This window comes from Alexandromys fortis, unplaced genomic scaffold (assembly GCF_014885135.2).
Source record: "Alexandromys fortis isolate MF-2015 unplaced genomic scaffold, M_Fortis_MF-2015_v1.1 scaffold_6, whole genome shotgun sequence".
NCBI lineage: Eukaryota > Metazoa > Chordata > Mammalia > Rodentia > Cricetidae > Alexandromys > Alexandromys fortis.
Genome location: NW_026067902.1, coordinates 8591663 through 8610685, shown reverse-complemented (window position 1 = coordinate 8610685; position 19023 = coordinate 8591663). Strand labels below are relative to the sequence as shown.

The 19023-nt window shown below is 40.6% G+C and overlaps 1 pseudogene; it reads left to right on the top strand.

The window, feature by feature from the left end:
* The first annotated feature begins 4454 nt into the window (after positions 1-4454).
* LOC126496813 (BTB/POZ domain-containing protein 10-like) lies at positions 4455-5759 on the top strand (annotated as a pseudogene).
* The last annotated feature ends 13264 nt before the right edge of the window (positions 5760-19023 follow it).

The following is a 19023-nucleotide window of genomic DNA, read 5'->3' as shown; positions in this document are numbered from 1 at the left end:
AAAGAGGCACAGAGACAGAGAGAGAGGGAGAGAAAGAGAAGGAGAGAGAAGAGAGAGAAAATTACGTTTTCAGAAGAGAGATGGAAAGAGAGAGTGCAAGCTGGAGGAGGCAGGAGATCTGCTTGCCTTGGTGGAAGAGAGTGGGTTAGAAATGGGAGGGTTGGAAGTGGAAGGGGCTTGTCTCTTAAAGGGACAGGGTGCCCAGGTGACAGGCCAGGTCAGCAGATCTCAACAATATCTATCCTATCTTGATGAGTATAAAAGGTTGCACATAATTCACTTTCTATTCTAACTTGTATTACCAAAACTATTTTTTAATGTCTCTCAACCTTATACACTTTACACCTCTTTAGTGAATTTCTTTTCTGAATATGGTAACAAGAAAAAGTATAACTACAAAGTCTTCAACTCTATTGGGGACCTGAAAAGGAAATAATATTACCTGAGTAAGCAGGAAGTGTTAGGATTTTTTTTAAAAAAAATGCTGCAAGATCCCTGGTGCAGTAGGCAGCAGAAATGTTGTAGGTCCCCAAATGGTAGTAGCAAGCCATGTGGTGGCAGGCAGCAGGCCCGGGAGCAGCCAGTACCAGGCAGAGATTCCTGAAACCCCCAAGCAGTAGCTGGTCCCAGGCAGGGAGACACATGGTGTGCGGGCTGGTCCCAGCTAGCCCAGCAGTGTGAGCAGGTGGTGGGTAGGAGGCACATGGACAGACACATCATACATAATAGAATTTGATATTTATTACTTAGAGGAGTGGGGAAGAAGGAGAAGAGAACAGAGATAGAGAAAAAAGGGGGGCAGAGAAGTAGGGAGAGAGGCAGAAGTGAAACTGCCTCTCCGAAAGGAAGACTGAAAAGAGAGCAATCTCAGGCTGGAAGCTGAAGATCAGCCTGCCTCAGCAAGTGGGGGAGGGAGTGGGTGTGGCTTGTATGAAAAATCATAACAGGAAGTACAAGCAAGCAACTTCCAAAAAATATGAGATATGACAGAAATAGCTGTCTGCCTGAACAATAACCCAAAGTTCCTCTGCAATGTTGGGTCATCCGTCTTCAGCCTACAGGCCTAGCATATATGACAGACTTTGAAGCAGAAATTTTGAAGTCTGTCCTACCTTATCTTGGCAAGGTTTGGTAGTCACTCTTCTGTGTCCTGCTAATCCAATTGGAACAGCATACTGTCAGCAGTTGAGACAAGAGCACTTTCTTGTTCAATGTTTTACTTTTGCCACAAAGAAAGTAAACTCCATGTGAAGTTTCTTCAATGTTCATTATCTTCTGGGAAGTAGATTGGTGTTACCAGGGGCAAACATCTCACTGTCATAAAAAAGAACCTATCGAAAACATCTTAAATGTTGTATTATGCAGATCTCTGAAGTGTTTAAAGATGACCAACCTGTCTACCTAACAAGAACTCTGAATCTAATCTCCTTCGTTCAGTTTTGCCTTACCATTACCAATAACAATTTGTAACCAACACCCCCCTTAACTATGATTAAAAACATTATCATTGAAAGACCAAAACCAACCTACCCCACCTCATGGAATGTGGGCATCATGTTCTTTAAATTACTTCCTGCTGTCTGGGGGCAGCAGCATCTTTAGGAGATCCTGAAAAGAAAAAATTGGGTTAATTGTCAAGTCCTGGGAGAGGTCGCTGTATCATTTGTTGTCCAGTCTCTGCATAATGGGAAAGTGCAGGGCTTGTCTCAAGTCCTGGTTAGAATAGTCTGTGAGGCTGGATCATCTTAGCTAGCTAGCCACCTCAAAATTGCCCTGAGCAGTTTGTAGTCCAAACCTGATCTTTAGGTGGTGTTTGTCAGCTCAGTGGTGTTATCATAGTTCTGGTGGAATTCTCTTTGTGGAACCCCATCCACCTTTTGGAGACTTCAAAGTTCACTGTTAGACATAGTCTTGGTTCATGGCAGAAAACTTAAACATTTTAAATGTCATATGCAGCAGATGTCGGAGAGGGTTAGGGACCATAATTCATTATGTACATCTGGAATACAAAAACTTAGTTCTTAGTTACCTGATAAAGACTCAAAGCTGAAATCATGTACAGGAAGCTAGATGAAGCCATATTCTAGAGTTAGTTAGTACTCCATGTGACCATTAATATAATGACAAAAGTTTAATATATACATTCATCTTATATATTTGAGATATAATATTTATACCTTAAGAAAAACTGTCAAAGATTCAAAATAAAACCAAAATATTACAAGATTACTGGCAAAATAATAGCCCATAAATTTGGTATCTCTTCTGATATAAGACAGAGATTTTGGATTTTACTTTAACAAGCATGTTTGTGTTTAGAGAAGGAGAGAGTCACACTCAACTCCAAAGCCAGCTTTAATTTTTAATTAGACTGGGACCACAAAAAGACCATTTGCATTATTTATCTGTAGAGAACAGCAGAAACAAACATTTAAAAAGATTTATGACTTGTGGTGTCACCATTCTCGTGGGTTTTCACGGTTTCAACTATGGGTAACAAGCCATCGAAGACCTTCAATCCAACCTCTCCCCTGGGACATCTTTCAGAGGCCCTGAAACCCCAGGCTTTAATCCCCCTACTTACAGATTTCCACACTTGTCCATCTTTGCTCCAAAAAAAAAGTGTTGTTACCAATTAGATAACAATTTAAAGTGCCCGCCTTTGATCCTGATATTCTACAGGAGCTTTCTAACTACTGTAGCACACAGTTAGATGGAAGGAGTTTCCTTATATCCAAGCCTTTTACCATCTAAGCTCTAAGTTCTAAGCCCTCAGTCCTCGCAAGTTGTTCACCTGCTCACATGTTCCTGGCTCTGCCATCTGAGCCGGAAGAACCTTCCACTTCTGCTCTGGACCCAGCTTACAAACCCCACCTTTCCGACCTCAGCAGGCAGCTACTTCTGCTTCTTCAGCTCCCACTCTGGACCCCGCTAAGGAACTCACACTTTCCAACCTCAGCAGACACTTTCACTTCTTCACCTCCTGCCAGCTTGCCCTGCCTTGCCACCTCTTTCCGCTTGCACCCGCACAGGCTCTGCTGCCCTCCTCAGATCTCCCCCACACTAACTACTCAAAACCCCACTGGATCATTCCTCCTCTCCAGTGCCAGGCCGCAACAGCCACCTGGCTCTAGCACCCACCTTTACCCCTCCTCTCATGCTGCTATGGAACCCAACCCTGTCCAAGACAAGCCAGCTGCAGCTCTTTTGTTGTAGGATGTGGCCAGTGTAGATGGATTTGTTAGGGTACACATCCCCTTCTCCCTCTCAGAACTCTCCCATATAAAACAAAAACTGGGGTCCTGTGTATCTAATTCTACCTCTTTCAAAAAGCCATTCCAGTACATTACTCAGCCTTATAATCTCACCTTTCATGATATCTGGTCCAGGTTAGCCAGCATGGTCTTTTAGGACTGGAATGCATTGCTCTAAAATATTCTGGCTTTCACAGTTTCCATTAAGAAACCAGATGTTAGCCGGGCGGTGGTGGCGCATGCCTTTAATCCCAGCACTCAGGAGGCAGAGGCAGGCAGATCTTTGTGAGTTCGAGGCCAGCTTGGTCTACAAGAGATAGTTCCAGGACAGGCTCAAAAGCTACAGTGAGAAACCCTGTCTCAAAAAAACAAAAAGAAAGAATAAAGAAAGAAAGACAGAAAGGAAGGAAGGAAGAAAAAAAGAAACCAGCTGTTGTTCTGATGTTTTCCTTTATACGTGACTTGAGTCTTCTCTTACAGCTTCCAATGCACTTTCTTTGTTATGTATACTTAGTGTTTTAACTGTGAGATGGTGTTAAAACTTTTGTCTTGTCTTTTTCGAGTTCTGCATACTTCTTATAGCTGTATGGGTGCGTCTTTCCTTAGTTTGGGGAAGTTTTATTCTATCATTTTGTTGAAGGTCTGGTCTACGCAACTGACTTGGAATTCTTCTCTCTCCCTATGCATATAATTTGAAGGTTTGATCTTTTCATGGTGTCCCACGTTTCTTGTCTGGTCTTTTCCTGTGGGTTTCTCATATTCTTTGCCTACTTTGTCTAGATCTTCTACTTTAAGTCCTGATATTCTCTCTTCTGCACAATCCATTCCATTAAGTAAGGCTTTCCTTCGAGTGTTTTGGGTATTTGTTCACCGTGGGAAGATGTGTTGCTGTAATTGGTGTAATAAAAAGCTGAGTGGCCAGCTGAGGAGCAGGCCTACAACCTCCCGGGGAGTCTCTGATAGGCGCAGCTGCGGCCTCAAACCTAGCACTGGAGGGATCCAGTTGAGTAGGCTGGGGAAGCGAGGCCTTCTCCTCGTCTCTGTGGCCCACAGGGCAGAGTAACCCCGTGCCCCGCCCCTTTCCTGTCATCTTTGGACAATCCGAAGAGGACGCATCACAATAGGGCGGTTTATGGAGGCAGGCTGGACCTCTGTGAGGGAGAAGAAAATGGAACACCTATACGTCTAACTGGCACTGCCTCACGTGTTGCTAAGAGAGGAGTCGACCAGACTAAAATGAGTCTGCATGGTGCTAGTGGGGGCCACGAGCGATCAAGAGATAGACGAAGGTCAAGTGACAGATCACGAGATTCATCTCACGAGAGAGCAGAGGGTCAGCTTACTCCTTGTATTCGAAATGTGACTTCACCAACACGACGGCACTATGTTGAACGAGAAAAAGATCATAGTTCGTCTCATCCAAGCAGTCCTCGCCCTCAAAGAGCGTCCCCGAATGGCTCCGTGAGCAGCGATGGGAGCAGCAGCAGAAACAGCAGTCAGTCAAGCTCAGATGGTAGCTCTACGACATCCGGGGAGATGGTATTTGTGTGTGAGACCGCAAAAGAAGGTGCGCGGGACGTGAGGACATCTGAGCGAGTGACACTGATAGTGGACAACACCAGATTTGTCGTGGACCCGGCCATTTTCACTGCACGGCCAAATACAATGCTGGGCAGGATGTTTGGATCTGGCCGAGAACATAATCTCAAACGCGCTAATGAAAAGGGAGAGTATGAGGTGGCAGAAGGAATCGGTTCTACTGTGTTTCAAGCTATTTTGGATTACTATAAGACAGGAATCATCTGCTGTCCTGATGGCATATCTATTCCTGAGCTGAGAGAAGCTTGCGATTGCCTTTGTGTCTCTTTTGAATACAGTACAATTAAATGTAGAGATCTCAGTGCCCTTATGCACGAGCTATCAAACGATGGTGCTCGTAGGCAATTTGAATTTTATCTGGAAGAAATGATCCTCCCTCTCATGGTAGCGAGTGCCCAGAGTGGGGAACGAGAGTGCCATATAGTGGTGCTTACAGATGATGATGTGGTTGATTGGGACGAGGAGTATCCACCACAGATGGGAGAGGAGTATTCACAAATTATCTATAGCACAAAATTATATAGATTTTTCAAGTACATTGAAAACAGAGATGTGGCCAAATCAGTTTTGAAGGAGAGGGGTCTTAAGAAGATTAGATTGGGAATCGAAGGCTATCCTACCTACAAAGAAAAAGTAAAGAAAAGGCCCGGAGGTCGCCCTGAAGTCATTTACAACTATGTCCAAAGACCCTTTATTCGAATGTCCTGGGAGAAGGAGGAAGGAAAGAGTCGGCATGTAGACTTTCAGTGTGTGAAGAGAGTAAACCTATCACCAACCTGGCGGCACCTGCGGCAGACATTCCTCAGGACCAGCTGGTAGTCATGCACCCTACTCCAAAGGTGGACGAGCAGACGAGCCCCGTCCAATAATGACCTCGATCCTGGTGCCCAGAATCCAATGCTGTGATGCTGCTGTTCCTGAAACCATAGCATGCTACTCTTGCAGTGATGTCATATTCCTCATTCTGCACGCGAGGCCACTTTTCTTCATTGTGAGATGCACGTGTTTAGGATACTGCAGTGTAGGCTTTTTAAGACCAAAGGTAGCTGAATGGTTTTTTAAAAATGAGTACAACTTTAGCATCCTGTTTCCAGTTCTATAAATGCATTTGTTTACCAGTAGGTTTGTGAAATTGATTCTTTGTAAGGGGACAGTCCTTTTTCACACATCTCGGTCTTCTTGGAAGTCGTGGGAATTGGCAGCTGGGGTACTTTCACTGTAGATTGATACTCATCATGCCCCAGATAAAATGCAGAATATTAAGAGTTGCACTTTATAGAGGGTGGTTAAATGGAGCTGTTGACGCCGTGTTAAGAGTGATGGTGCACAGTGTAACAGAAGTGCTTCTATCAGAGTATTCCTCAGTACAGTATGGGTAGTTGGACCACAAGAAGCAGAAACGTATTTATCTTGAGTTTGTTTGAGTGACAAGGAGAGATCTGATTCTCCTAATGTTGGTTCACTCATCTCCAGAGCCCTGAACCCCTTTACAGCGAGTCATGTGCAGGAAGGGTGAACGTCAGGAGATGGTTTACTGTCCAATCTGCTTTACCCTTAATCAGCTCAGATATCTATTTACTAATGCTTCTTTTCTTAAGAGTTATGGGATAGGAAAACGAATTGTTTGCTCTTCATTTACTAAATGATTGTAAACTCGAGTTTTTCATCAAAATAAAATTCCATTTTTTTTAAAAAAAAAGCTGAGTGGCCAATAGCTAGGCAGGAGAGGATGGACAGAATTTCTGAGGAGAGAGTGGAAGAGGAAGAAGAATCTAGACACTTGGATTTTTGCCAGCAGTCCCAGACCAAGTCAGATGTACTGTACTAAGAAGAGGTAACTGAGCCACATGGCAGAACCTAGATTATAGGTTAATTAAATTATAAAAACTAGCTGGAAGAAAGTCTGAAGTTAAGACCTATAGGTCCCACAGGTCTACCCTTACTCTCTGAGTTTATCTTGAGGACAGTTTCTGGCCAGCCATCTTGTTGCAATTTCCAGCTAAACATCCTGTTTGTTCCTGTGCTCCCTCTGCCCCCTGGTAGTTAGCTATATGGCCATTATTTGGGGCTTAGTAATTTCCCACCTGCCTGGGGGGAATTCCATTGTGCAGCAGCTAGGTACATAAGGTTTTTCCTAAGCTTGGATAAATGGCTTTCGGCATTATCTCTTCATGAATGATCCAAGTCTCTTGGGTGTTCTTTTGATCTCCAGGCCCTTTATGGCTCATTTAAAATGGTTAACTGAGAAATCCAGATGCATTAAACAATGGCCTTTAATGGAAGACAAACTGCAGGCTTTAGAACAGCTGGTACAGGAGGAGCAATTAGATGTCTACCATATTGAAGAATCAGTCAGCCCTTGGAATTCTCCTGTACTTGTTGTTTAAAAGAAATGTGGAAAATGGAGAATGGTGACAGATCTAAGAGCTGTCAACAAGTTTATCCAACCTATGGGCCCTCTACAGTCTGGAATTCCTCTGCCTTCTCTATTACCAAAAAGATGGCCTCTTATACTTATTGATTTAAAGGATCATTTCTATACTATATCTTTACATGAGAAGGATTAAAAAAAATTTACTTTCACAGTGCCTACTTATAATAATTCTCAACCTACTAGGAGATACTAGAGGATTATCCTCCCACAGGGCATTCTCAATAGTCCCACCCTGTGCCAATACTTTGCAAATCAACCATTGGAAATAATATGCAAGCAATTTCCTAAGTCTATAATTTACCATTACATGGATGACATGTTATCTGACTCAAATGCAGATACTTTAGAAAGAATGTTTGAAGAAGTAATGGGGATTACAAATTGCTCCTGAAAAAATATAAAGAGGAGATTCTGTCAATTATCTAAGTTACAAAATAGGTTTGCAGAAAATTAGAACACAAAAGGCACAAATTAGGAGTGACTGTGAACTCTTAATGACTTTCAAAGATTGTTAGGAGATATGTCCAGTCTATGACCAGGTTGGGATAACACCTTACCTAATAGTTCATGTAAACAAAATCTTAGATGGTGACAAAGACTTAAATAGTTCCAGAGAATTAACAGCTGAAGTGGAAAAAGAATTGATGGTTATTGAAGAGAAATTACGAAGGTACATGTGGATAGAGTGAATCCAAATTTTAACCGTATTCTAGTCATATTGCCTTCCAGAATTTACCCTACAGGAATTTTAATGCAGAGGGAAGATATTATCTTAGAATGGATCTTTTTACCACATAAACCAAGTAAAAAAATTCAAACCTTATGTGGAAAAAATCTCTGAATTAAATATAAAAGGAAAATCAAGACGTCATCAATCAGCAGGTATAGACCCAGCAGAGATTATAGTTCCTTTTACTGCTGATGAAATTAAAAAATTGTGGAAAGACAATGAACCTTGGCAAAGAGATTGTGCTAATTTTAGGAGAGAGATTAATGGCAATTATCCCAAAAATGATAGAATTAACTAAAGAGAACTTCTTAGATTCTTCCCTGAGTTGTATGTGATGCACCAATAACTGAAGCCCGTATATTTTTATACAGATGCAAGTAAATCAGGAAAGGTAGGTTACAAATCAGAAGAATTAAGTAAGGTGGAACAAAGCCCTCATAATTCTGTCGAAAATGCAGAATTTATGTTATTCTCATGGTACTAAGAGATTTTAAAGAACCTCTCAAGGGGCTGGAGAGATGGCTCAGAGGTTAAGAGCACTGACTGCTCTTCTAGAGGTCCCGAGTTCAATTCCCAGCAACCACATGGTGGTTCACAACCATCTGTAATGAGATCTGGTGCCCTCTTCTGGCCTGCAGGCATGGAGGCTGAACACTGTGTACACAATAAATGAATAAATCTAAAAAAAAGAACCTCTCAATATAGTTACTGATTCAAAATATGCAGAAAGAGTTGTTGTGCATATTGAAACTGCTGAATTTATACCAGATAATACAAAATTGACTTAATTATTCATACAGGTTCAAGATATAATCAGGAATAGGCTTTGTCCCATATACATAACACACATCCAATCCCATATGGGTCTTCCAGATCCTCTAGCACAAGGTAATATAGAAATTCATTGATTATTGATTGAAAGTGTGCTGAAAGCCTCAGAATTTCATAAGAAACATCGTGCCAATAGCAAAGAAAGAGTTTTCGATTACATGGCAACAAGCTAAGGAGAGTATAAAGAGATTTCCTACTTGCTCTTTCTATAACCAAATGCCATTGCCAGCAGGGAGTAACCCAAAGGTACTCAAAGGAATAAAATCTGGCAGATGGATGTGTTCCACTTTACAGAATTTGGAAAATTAAAATATGTACACCACACCATTGATACTTATTCAGGTTTTCAATGGACAACTGCCTTGATCTCAGAAAAGATGATATATAAGTAATCATGCATTTATTAGAAGTTATGGCCATCATGTATATATCTTCAGAAATAAAGACAGACAATGAAACAGTTTTTTGCTTATTATAAGGCATATTAAAAGTATACCAAACAATCCTATGGGTCAGGTAGTTATAGAAAGATCAAATTGAGCTATAAAGAATATACTTTGTATTTATATTTCTAACAAATAGAAAGTGATGGAAAATACCCCCAGAAATAAATTGCATAATGCTTTATTAACCTTGAATTTTCTTAATGCTAATGAGAAAGGAACAACAGCAGCAGAGAGACACTGAATAATAGAAATATCTTCTAAATTAAATCAGCCAGTATATTTCAAGGATGTACTGTTCTCACAATGGAAACCAGGAGATGTGCTACATTGGGGAAGTATTTTTGCTCTTGTTTCCACAGGAAAAGAAAAGCTATGGATACCATCAAAATTGATAAAGATTCAGTTTGAAAAAGAGAAACCTCTTGAGAAAGAGAACTGATGGCTTATCCACAGAGGTGACAACCATACAGGTGGTAAGAAAACCTCATAAGGGTTGGGGCAGGGATCTGTTCTTGTCACCCCCATGACAGCAGGAAGCAGTTTTAGAAAGCAACATTCCATCTCCCAACAAAGCTCGTCCTCACAGTTAGAGACACCATTTAAGGGATGATTATTACCCACATGGGGTTGGGGGTTGGGGTGAAAATTATGTAGGCCTAGAGATCTCAAAAAAAAAAGAAAGATTAAATAGGATAACAGGCAATATAGTGTGAACTTATTTACACTAATAATGATAATAATAGTGAATAATAGAGTGAATACTTATGAGCTATTATTTATGGACAATTTACACTGGTATAGCTTCTTCTATATTATACAAGTTTAAATTATATTTGTTATTTCTTTTTATAATATTTGTACACCTATGCAAAGTTATTTTGTCATATTGTATACATGCATGTTTCTACCTCTGTTTAAGATATTTCTACATTGTTTACATTTTGATGTCATTGTCCTTCTTTACTGCACAGTTGTTTAAATATTGTTTAATATTCTGATATGAAGTCTTAATCTTTAAGTTATATAAGTAGTAAGTACTATAGGTCAATAGTCATTCATGTTTTTATACTTTTAGTTAGACTAATTAGGTTCTTTAGTTACATAGAGATTGTATTATGCATAGATAGTTTACCTTCAACCACTTCAAAGATATGCAGAACATGGCACTTAAATAACTTAGGATTCTGTTGATATGAGACAGCAGCCAAACAAATGTGTCTTATCTGACACTTGACTTTGCCATATAACTCTTCTACATGTCCTTTCTAGGACTTACTACAACTAAATACTAGTGATTGTATTACTAATCCTAACAGACATTTTTTAAATTTTTGAAATTTATAAAATATTAATTATATTTTTGGAATCCCTGACTAGCCACAGGATCAAGCTATTATAAAGCACCATCAAATACTTTCTTGACAAATTTTAAAAGTAAAAAGAGAGTATATACACTCATATACCTATATCCACTCATACTGTGCTATACTTGGTTATGCTAACTTTAAATTAATTTTTTCCTTCTGGGTGGTGACACATGCCTTTAATCCAAGCACTTTGATGGCAGAGGCAGGTGGATGCCAGTGAGTTCACATCCAGTTTGGTCTACAAAACGAGTTCCAGGACAGCTAGGAATGTTACACATCTGTAAACCCTGTCTTGAAAAACAAAACAAAACAGAAAAACAAACAAAATAAACCCAAACCTTTTTTTTTCACTTTAAAGGATAATGCTTTTTCTGCAGCCCCAAAGCATTCTTCCCTAGAGCAGACACATAAAGTATATGCTAAATGAAAAGATCTAAAAACTAATCAATGGAAGAAGCTGATGTTATCATTGCGGCAAGGTTATACTTGCGTCTTTCCAGAAAATGAGCAAAGTCCCAGATGGCCCCTGACCACCAGACCAATGAAACGTGAAGGTAGATGACAAACCAGCCCACAAAAAGAAGATGTTCCAAAAGGGAGAGCAAGCTGATAACTTGGGGAGGCAGCAAGATTCTAACTCAGTGGTTCTCAAGTTGTGGGTCACGACCCCCGTGGGAAACCCTTATCTCAATAAGTATTTACATTACAATTCATAACAATAGCAAAATACAGTTATAAAGTAGCAACAAAATAATTTTATGGTTGGGGGTAACCACAAAATGAGGATCTATCTGTCTTAAAGGATCACAGCATTAGAGGGTTAAGAACTGCTATTCTAACTCATCAAGCTGAGACTTTGGGGATACAGCAAGGCTACAATATTACTGACCCAAAATGATGTTGTTATCCTTACTGACCATATTACATGTTAAGTCTCAGCCTGTCAATGCAGTACTGTAAATGCCTTTTGTGAGGGCATGGGATTAAAAAGCACACCTGTTATGGGATACAGCATGGTATTGTTTGCCAAGGATTGTTATTAGTCTTTAGGACCATTTGTCTGGACAAAAGAAGGTATATAAATATTTAGTCACATGAATGGGAGATATTTTGGTAATCTAACTGATCAGTCCAAATGCAATAATATGGACGTACTCTCAACAGTTCTGCTAGCTGGGCGATGGTGGCACACACCTTTAATTCCAGCACTTGGGAGGCAGGGGCAGGTGAATCTCTGTGAGTCTGATGCCAGCATGGTCTACGAAGCGAGTTCCAGGACAGGCTAGTTCTGATAGTGAAAGCTATAGCTGTATGAAGATGAGGAAGGGAATATGATGGAGGTGGGTCTTGTAATAATAAAGAAACTGCCTCGGCCCTCATAGGACAGAAAATTAGGTGGGTGGAGAAAACAGAACAGAATTGTGGGAAAAAGAAGCTGAGAGGGAGTCGCCATGATTCTCCCGCTCCAGACAGACGCAGGTTAAGATCCTCCCTGGTAAGCCAGCTCGTGGGCTACACAGAATATTAGAAATGGGTTAGAACAATATGTAAGAGCTAGCCAATAAGGAACTGGACCTAGCCGGGCCAGGCAGTGTTTGAAAGAATACAGTTTCCGTGTAATTATTTCTGGGTATAAGCTAGCCATGCGGGCGGCCGGGTGCCGGGGACGCAGCCCTGCCGCTCCTATTTCAACAGATGGCGCCCAGACGTGATGGGCTAAATCCACTTAAAAACCTGAGAAGGCTTAAAAATAAGGGAGAGAGAGTTTAACACAGATTTTTGCTGTTTTGTTGGTGGCGTGCTGTAGAGAGATTCCTGATTCAGCTACAACAGCAGAAAAATAAGCTACATCATTTTAAAGCGCGGCTTCCTGGGGGCTGTGCTGCCAGCATGAACTCTGGCTTTAAAGCATTTCAAGGCTTTTATGGGACTGGATGTTTGTGTTCCGCTTGGGATCGGAGGAGAGTGCTCTGAGACCGTGCAGATGGCTCAGAGCTCCCCGCCTGCACCTGGGCAGAAGGCAGAATCAGGCTTAGGCAGGCGGAAGAGCATGGCGGATTCCTGCCGCTATACAGAGACGCATTTTCAGACTGCGCAGTGCTCTGCATGTCAGATTTGGCTGTAACTTGGATGAAAAGAGTTTCTGTGCTGCACACTCAGTCTCAGAGTTAAACTGCTGAGTGCGGCTCCAATGTGGACTTGCTGTGTGCCTGAAACTGTGAATGGTTCAGGGGCACCAAATGACTCTGAGGCAGGAGCGGCTGCTCCATGCTGAACTGTGCTGATCTCAGGCAGGAACTACCGTAATTACCTTAAAACCGTGCAGTTAAGGTTTAGACTGGGCAGGACACAGGCAGTACCGTATTACCTGTAAATGGTGCAACTTAAGTTTTTAAGAAATGCTTAACATTTTAAGAAATGCTCCTGTATAGTAAAGAAATTACAGATTCACAATAAAACAGATTCAGACACTGTTGGATAAATGTACGTAGGCTTGGGAAAGAGAAGAAAAAGAATATAAAGAATAAAGTTAATGTCTTAAAAAGAAAAAGGGTAAAGTCTTTAAAGAGACAGAGTACAGAAGTACAGAGAGTTATAGATTAAAAGAAATAAAGAAATATAAGCCACGTAAAAATGGAAAATTCACAGAGAGTCTGGATTATGTACATTGTGTTTTCTTTAAAATTTTTGACTGTGAAGGAGCTAAGTACAGAGAGACATTTCATTACATGGGCTGCCAATCTAAACCAAAATGGATATAAGGGTATTATGATTTCAGAATTTGGGTCTAAGGATATGATGCTTTGGAGAGGGTCTTCTTTTGTTTTTGCAGAGGATGAGACCCTGTGGATTGCATCTATTCCGATTTGGTATGATAGACCACGCCCTCCTGAAAGGTTGCTGTGAATACCCTCAAAAAATTGCTTCGCTCAATTGCCAACTGAGATGAAACTAGCATACAGGTTATATCATGAACAACCTAATTAACGACGCCCCTATTCAGCAGGAAGCAGTTTGTAGAGAAAAAACTACGCCCATGTTCCCAAATATTGTTTATAAATGTTCTTTTACATTTAAAGGGGGATATGATATAGATATGAATAATTTGCATTGGTATGGATTTTATGGTCAATTTTGTTATATGTATATGTATTTTTGATCTTGATTAAGGTATTGTGATTGTGTAGTTCATTTAAAAATGTAATGTATAATTAGGAAATATAGGTTGTTAATGGATAATCATCGCTAATACTTAAGCTTGTAGTCATGTTAGTTAGATTTTCTAGATATATAGAGAGATATTTTAGTTAGATAGGCATTCTTCATATCTTTCAAAGGCTGCAGAATATGGCATTTAAGATATTTTAATAACTTAGGGTTTTTCATGACAATGAGACACATTTGCTCCTGGCAGCACCAATCTATTTCAAGAGGAAGATGGGCATCGAAGAGAATCCTTATGGAGTTTGATAGCCATTTGGGCAAGAAACTGCTCTTGCCTGGACTGTTGCATAAACTGGACACAGAGAACCCGCAGAGAGAGGACTGCTGAACTTGCCTAAAGGTGAGATGACCTTTTGGGGTTCCTGCTTCATGAAAGAGTCTGTGAGACATTCTGCAGGACACAGCAAAAAGTGACTGAACTGTCTTTGGAATTTCTTGCTTGATGAGAATGTCTGCTGGATACTATGGGCCTGTAGGCCGAAGATGGATGCCCCAACGGTACAGAGGAACTTTGGGTGACTGTCCAGGCAGCGAGATGTCTCTGTCATTTCTAGAGTTTTCTTATTTCTTGTTTGATAGGTAATATTATATCCTTCTGGAGTCTTTGATGGAGTTGAAGAATGGATAGTTATAGTTTTCCTTAGTTATGATAAGAGATAAAATAGATATAAATATTGTAACTGTAATTCTTACTTGATAACTGTTTTGTTATATGTAATTTTACTATGTTAAAGTTAAAGCCTTTCTTTTTTTGTTTAAACAGAAAAAGGGGAAATGATGGAGGTGGGTCTTGTAATAATAAAGAAACTGCCTCGGCCCTCATAGGACAGAAAATTAGGTGGGTGGAGAAAACAGAACAGAATTGTGGGAAAAAGAAGCTGAGAGGGAGTCGCCATGATTCTCCCGCTCCAGACAGACGCAGGTTAAGATCCTCCCTGGTAAGCCAGCTCGTGGGCTACACAGAATATTAGAAATGGGTTAGAACAATATGCAAGAGCTAGCCAATAAGAAGCTGGAACTAGCCGGGCCAGGCAGTGTTTGAAAGAATACAATTTCCGTGTAATTATTTCGGGGCATAACCTAGCCATGCGGGCAGCCGGGTGCCGGGGACACAGCCCAGCCGCTCCTATTTCAACAGGAATACCTGATGGAATGACTACCAAAGTTGACATTATTGTATCTAGCATAATACTCTTTCCAGTGATTTAGAAGAAAAACCTCTCGCTTCATTTGGCACACGGCAGTCAGCAAGAATGATCACTTTGAACCAGAGATGATCTGTCTACTCTCAGGCTTTCCAAATGAAATTTATATGTCTCAAGAGTAATTTACAAACACCGTGTACAAATAACAGGGGACAGTATAGAACCCTTCACATTCACATTTATTGGACTTCTTCTGATATGCCTGTCAATGGCGGTTCTCTACCATTGTCTATGCTTTAAACCTACTTCTATGCACCCTGATCGCAATTATACTTCTAACCACACCTTTCCCTCTGGTAAATAACTACCTTCGGGATAGACCATTTTTACTATTTGTTTATTATTTGTGGTAACGCTGCCTGTACTGCCCTTCCTGCAGGTTATAAAAGTTTTGGTGGGACAGACTATATTGCACCTATTTTGCTCAGCAGATTTTTGCAATCAATCAATAGAAATAGGAGAGCACTTCACGAGAACAGGGATGGTTATTTGCATCCATTGGCTCCTGCAATGGTTGCAGTCACAACAGCTTTTTTTTTTTTATTTATTAAAGATTTCTGTCTCTTCCCCACCGCCGCCTCCCCTTTCCCTCCCCCTCCCCCAATTAAGTCCCCCTCCCTCGTCAGCTCAAAGAGCAATCAGGGTTCCCTGCCCTGTGGGAAGTCCAAGGACCACCCACCTCCATCCAGGTCTAGTAAGGTGAGCATCCCACGAAACCAATAGGTACAGTAGGATCAAAAACCCATTGCCATTGAGCTTTTTTTTTTTTATTGCCTCTCCCAGGAATAGTTACTGGAAATCAACAGAGGTCTCAAAAATGGCCTGTTTGACTAGGATTATTACTACTAATATTACAACAAAGATATTATCAGAAATCAACCAAGAGATGGGAGAATTGAAGACCATGGTTTTATAATATATTATTTGTTGCTTCAGCATGATCTTGATTGTCAACAATTTTCCAACATGTATTGCTTTACTGTGTCACATTTCCCCATACTATTGATAGACAAATTAATGATTTGCATTAAGAGATAGACAAAATCTCTTAAGTGACCTTTGAATAGTCATCATGGTTAAGATGGATTTCCCATTTCCTTTGTCCTCTGTTCGTTATTCTGATAATTCTTTTATGCCTGCCACATCAATTAGACTAACCATGGTGACAATGCATTCAACCATGGCCTCTGTTACAGTGGCTAGTTTTCTCTTAAAAAATAGAAATGGGGAGGTGTAGAAACACAGCTCACAGAAAGTATTAGAAAAATCTAGAATTGTTAAACACGCAAGGCATTTTTCTTCAAGGGAAGGAAATAGCTGCTTGCTCACCCAGAAGACTGGAGCTTAAGGTTTTGCTGTGATAATTGTCATATGGAAACCTTTCCCAATGTTTTACTGAGCTTAAACCTGTAAAGAAAATAACCCGCTTGGTCAGACTCCAGAAGTTTTTGACACAGCACCAGCTATAGTGGTGCTGAGCCAAGTTTATTCTTAACCTCATATAGATTGTGATGCCTGCAGGGACCCCAACAGGTTATTGGCTACTACAATCCCATTTTCATTTCAGAAAGAGTCCTCTTCAAGGTTTGTATCTCCTGGTTAACTTCCATCCTCAAGTCCTGGATGGTCTCCATCATTTCCATAAGCCTCATGCTTGTGTTTTCTTGGACATCACTCGGGTGTTTATTCCCTTCAGCTCTGTCTCTGTAATCTAATCGAACCGTTCCTTTGGGTCTTCTTTAAACCTTTGGATTCTTTAAGGAGGTTCATGATTGTTCTCTTTAAATTCTGTGTGCTAAGGTTCACATATGTGTTCTCATTGGCAAACATTTCTACAGGATTTGTAGGGTTTGGAGAGGAGATACTGGCTTGATTCTTCATATTGTTTGTATTTCTGCAATGAGATCTGAGCATGTAGACTTCTTTTGTTAGTGCTGTGTCTGGCTAGACCCTGAACCAGGTTATGCAGGATCTGGCTGGGGGGGGGGGGTTGGATGTTTAAAGTTAACAAACAAGCATTAAACGGCAAGGAATGGTCAAAGCCACAAGGAGAAACAGAACAGGCAGGAAGACAAGAAATATAAAGAATAAATATTTTAAACTTGGCTCTGGTGGTACACACCTATGAGCTCAGCATTCAAGGGGCTGAGGCAGGAGAATCATGAATTTGCGGCCAGTTATGTATTCTTATACATTGACCAGGTGGGGCTACACAGTGAGTTATAGGTAACAAAAAACAATAAATACATAAATAAATAATCAAATATTTTTGATGTTTTTTTCTGACACAGGAAAACAATAGAAAAGTATTCCTAACTGAAAAAAAATGGCAAAATCATCATTGCCTGATTCCAGAGTTCTTGAACTCTGAATAAAAGTGGAAGCTTGTACAATGGAATTTACCCAGGTCACACACTCCAGAGGAATGAAATCCCGGGCCACGGTCTGTTTAATTAATGCACCATGTCTGAGGTGACACTTTTATGGCTCTATAAAGTTACAGTTTAGCTATATAAATTAAAGACCCTATCATTTTATAGTCTTATGGTATAGTGAGAGGACAGGGTTTTATTGTCCCATAGAAGTTTAGCTAGTCTTGAGTCACACCTAGAAAATACCCTTGGAATTCCTCCCATTAACTCCAGTGTGCACTTGTTTGCACGGCCCTGAGCTCAGTTTGTTTTCTCAGCTCAAACCAACTAGCGTTTTTTTTTTTTTTTTGGCCCTGATTGCTCCTTCCTGTAAGAGTTACATATATTTTGATAAATATTCATAATCTCACCTGATAATTTTGATTTATCTTTAGAAAATTTTAGTAATTTAATTAAAAACAATTTTTATTTTATGTGCATGGATGTTTTGCCTTCCTGTAAGTCTCTTTGCCACTTGACTACCTGGTGACCTTAGAGTCGAGATGGGGATGTCCAATCCCTTGGAACTTAAGTACAAACAGTTGTGAGCCACAGTGGGAATCCTGGGAGTAGAATTTCTGAAAAGCAGCTCTGAACCAATACATGATTTCTCTGGAACAGAACTCTGGTTCCAGCATAAAAATTTCAATTTTCTGAGTTTACCTAAGCGATGAGGATAAGTCAATAAAAGGGAAGCCATGGGGTTTGTGCCATGAGGGTATTCTAGAAAGGCTCATAGCTACTACATAGCTGTGCTGTCGGAGATACAGCCTAGTTAGGCAACTGGAAGACATCGTTGAACTGTCTGGACCTCCTCAACCTGGGCAAAAAACTAGAGTTTTCACTCCAAGGAGATTTGACCCCCCAAACTCTAGTCTTAGAGAGCAGGGCTGCTGTAGTAGATACTGAGAAACTGAATGAATTTACATTTTGAACCTTGGTATTAGATCTCAGCTCACAGTAAAATACATCCTTATCTAGTACCGACACCCTTCTACTTATAACCCCTCTCATTAGGCAAAAGTTATGACTTATTTAGAAAATTTGATCAGGATAGATGCAGAAGCTAACATTTCTAGGTTGTGAGATGACTCACTGGTAAAGGTATTTTCCACCAACCCAGATGATCTGCATTCGATGCCTGGGAACAACATAGCAGAAAGGCAGAACCCACTGCAGCGAGCTGTCCTCTTGGTGCCCACAGGCACACTGGGGCACCTGTGCCTTTCACCCCCACAGAATTGTTTTTTAAGTAGAAACTAATATTTGGAGGTAGTCCACTCAACAAATTGCCTCTTCCTTATCCACCTCACAAGAGCACGGTCAATAAACTCCACCCAGAGATACAAAGCTCCAGCTCACAGGCACATGAACAGAGGTTATCAAACGGCTGAGCAAGGTTGGCAACAGAAAAATCAGAGACCCAAGCAAACATAATGTCACAGAACAAAGTGGTTCCACGGGCTCACGGGGACTGGCACAGTTGGGAGATGTGTCCTTGTTGGAGTAGGTGAGGTCTTT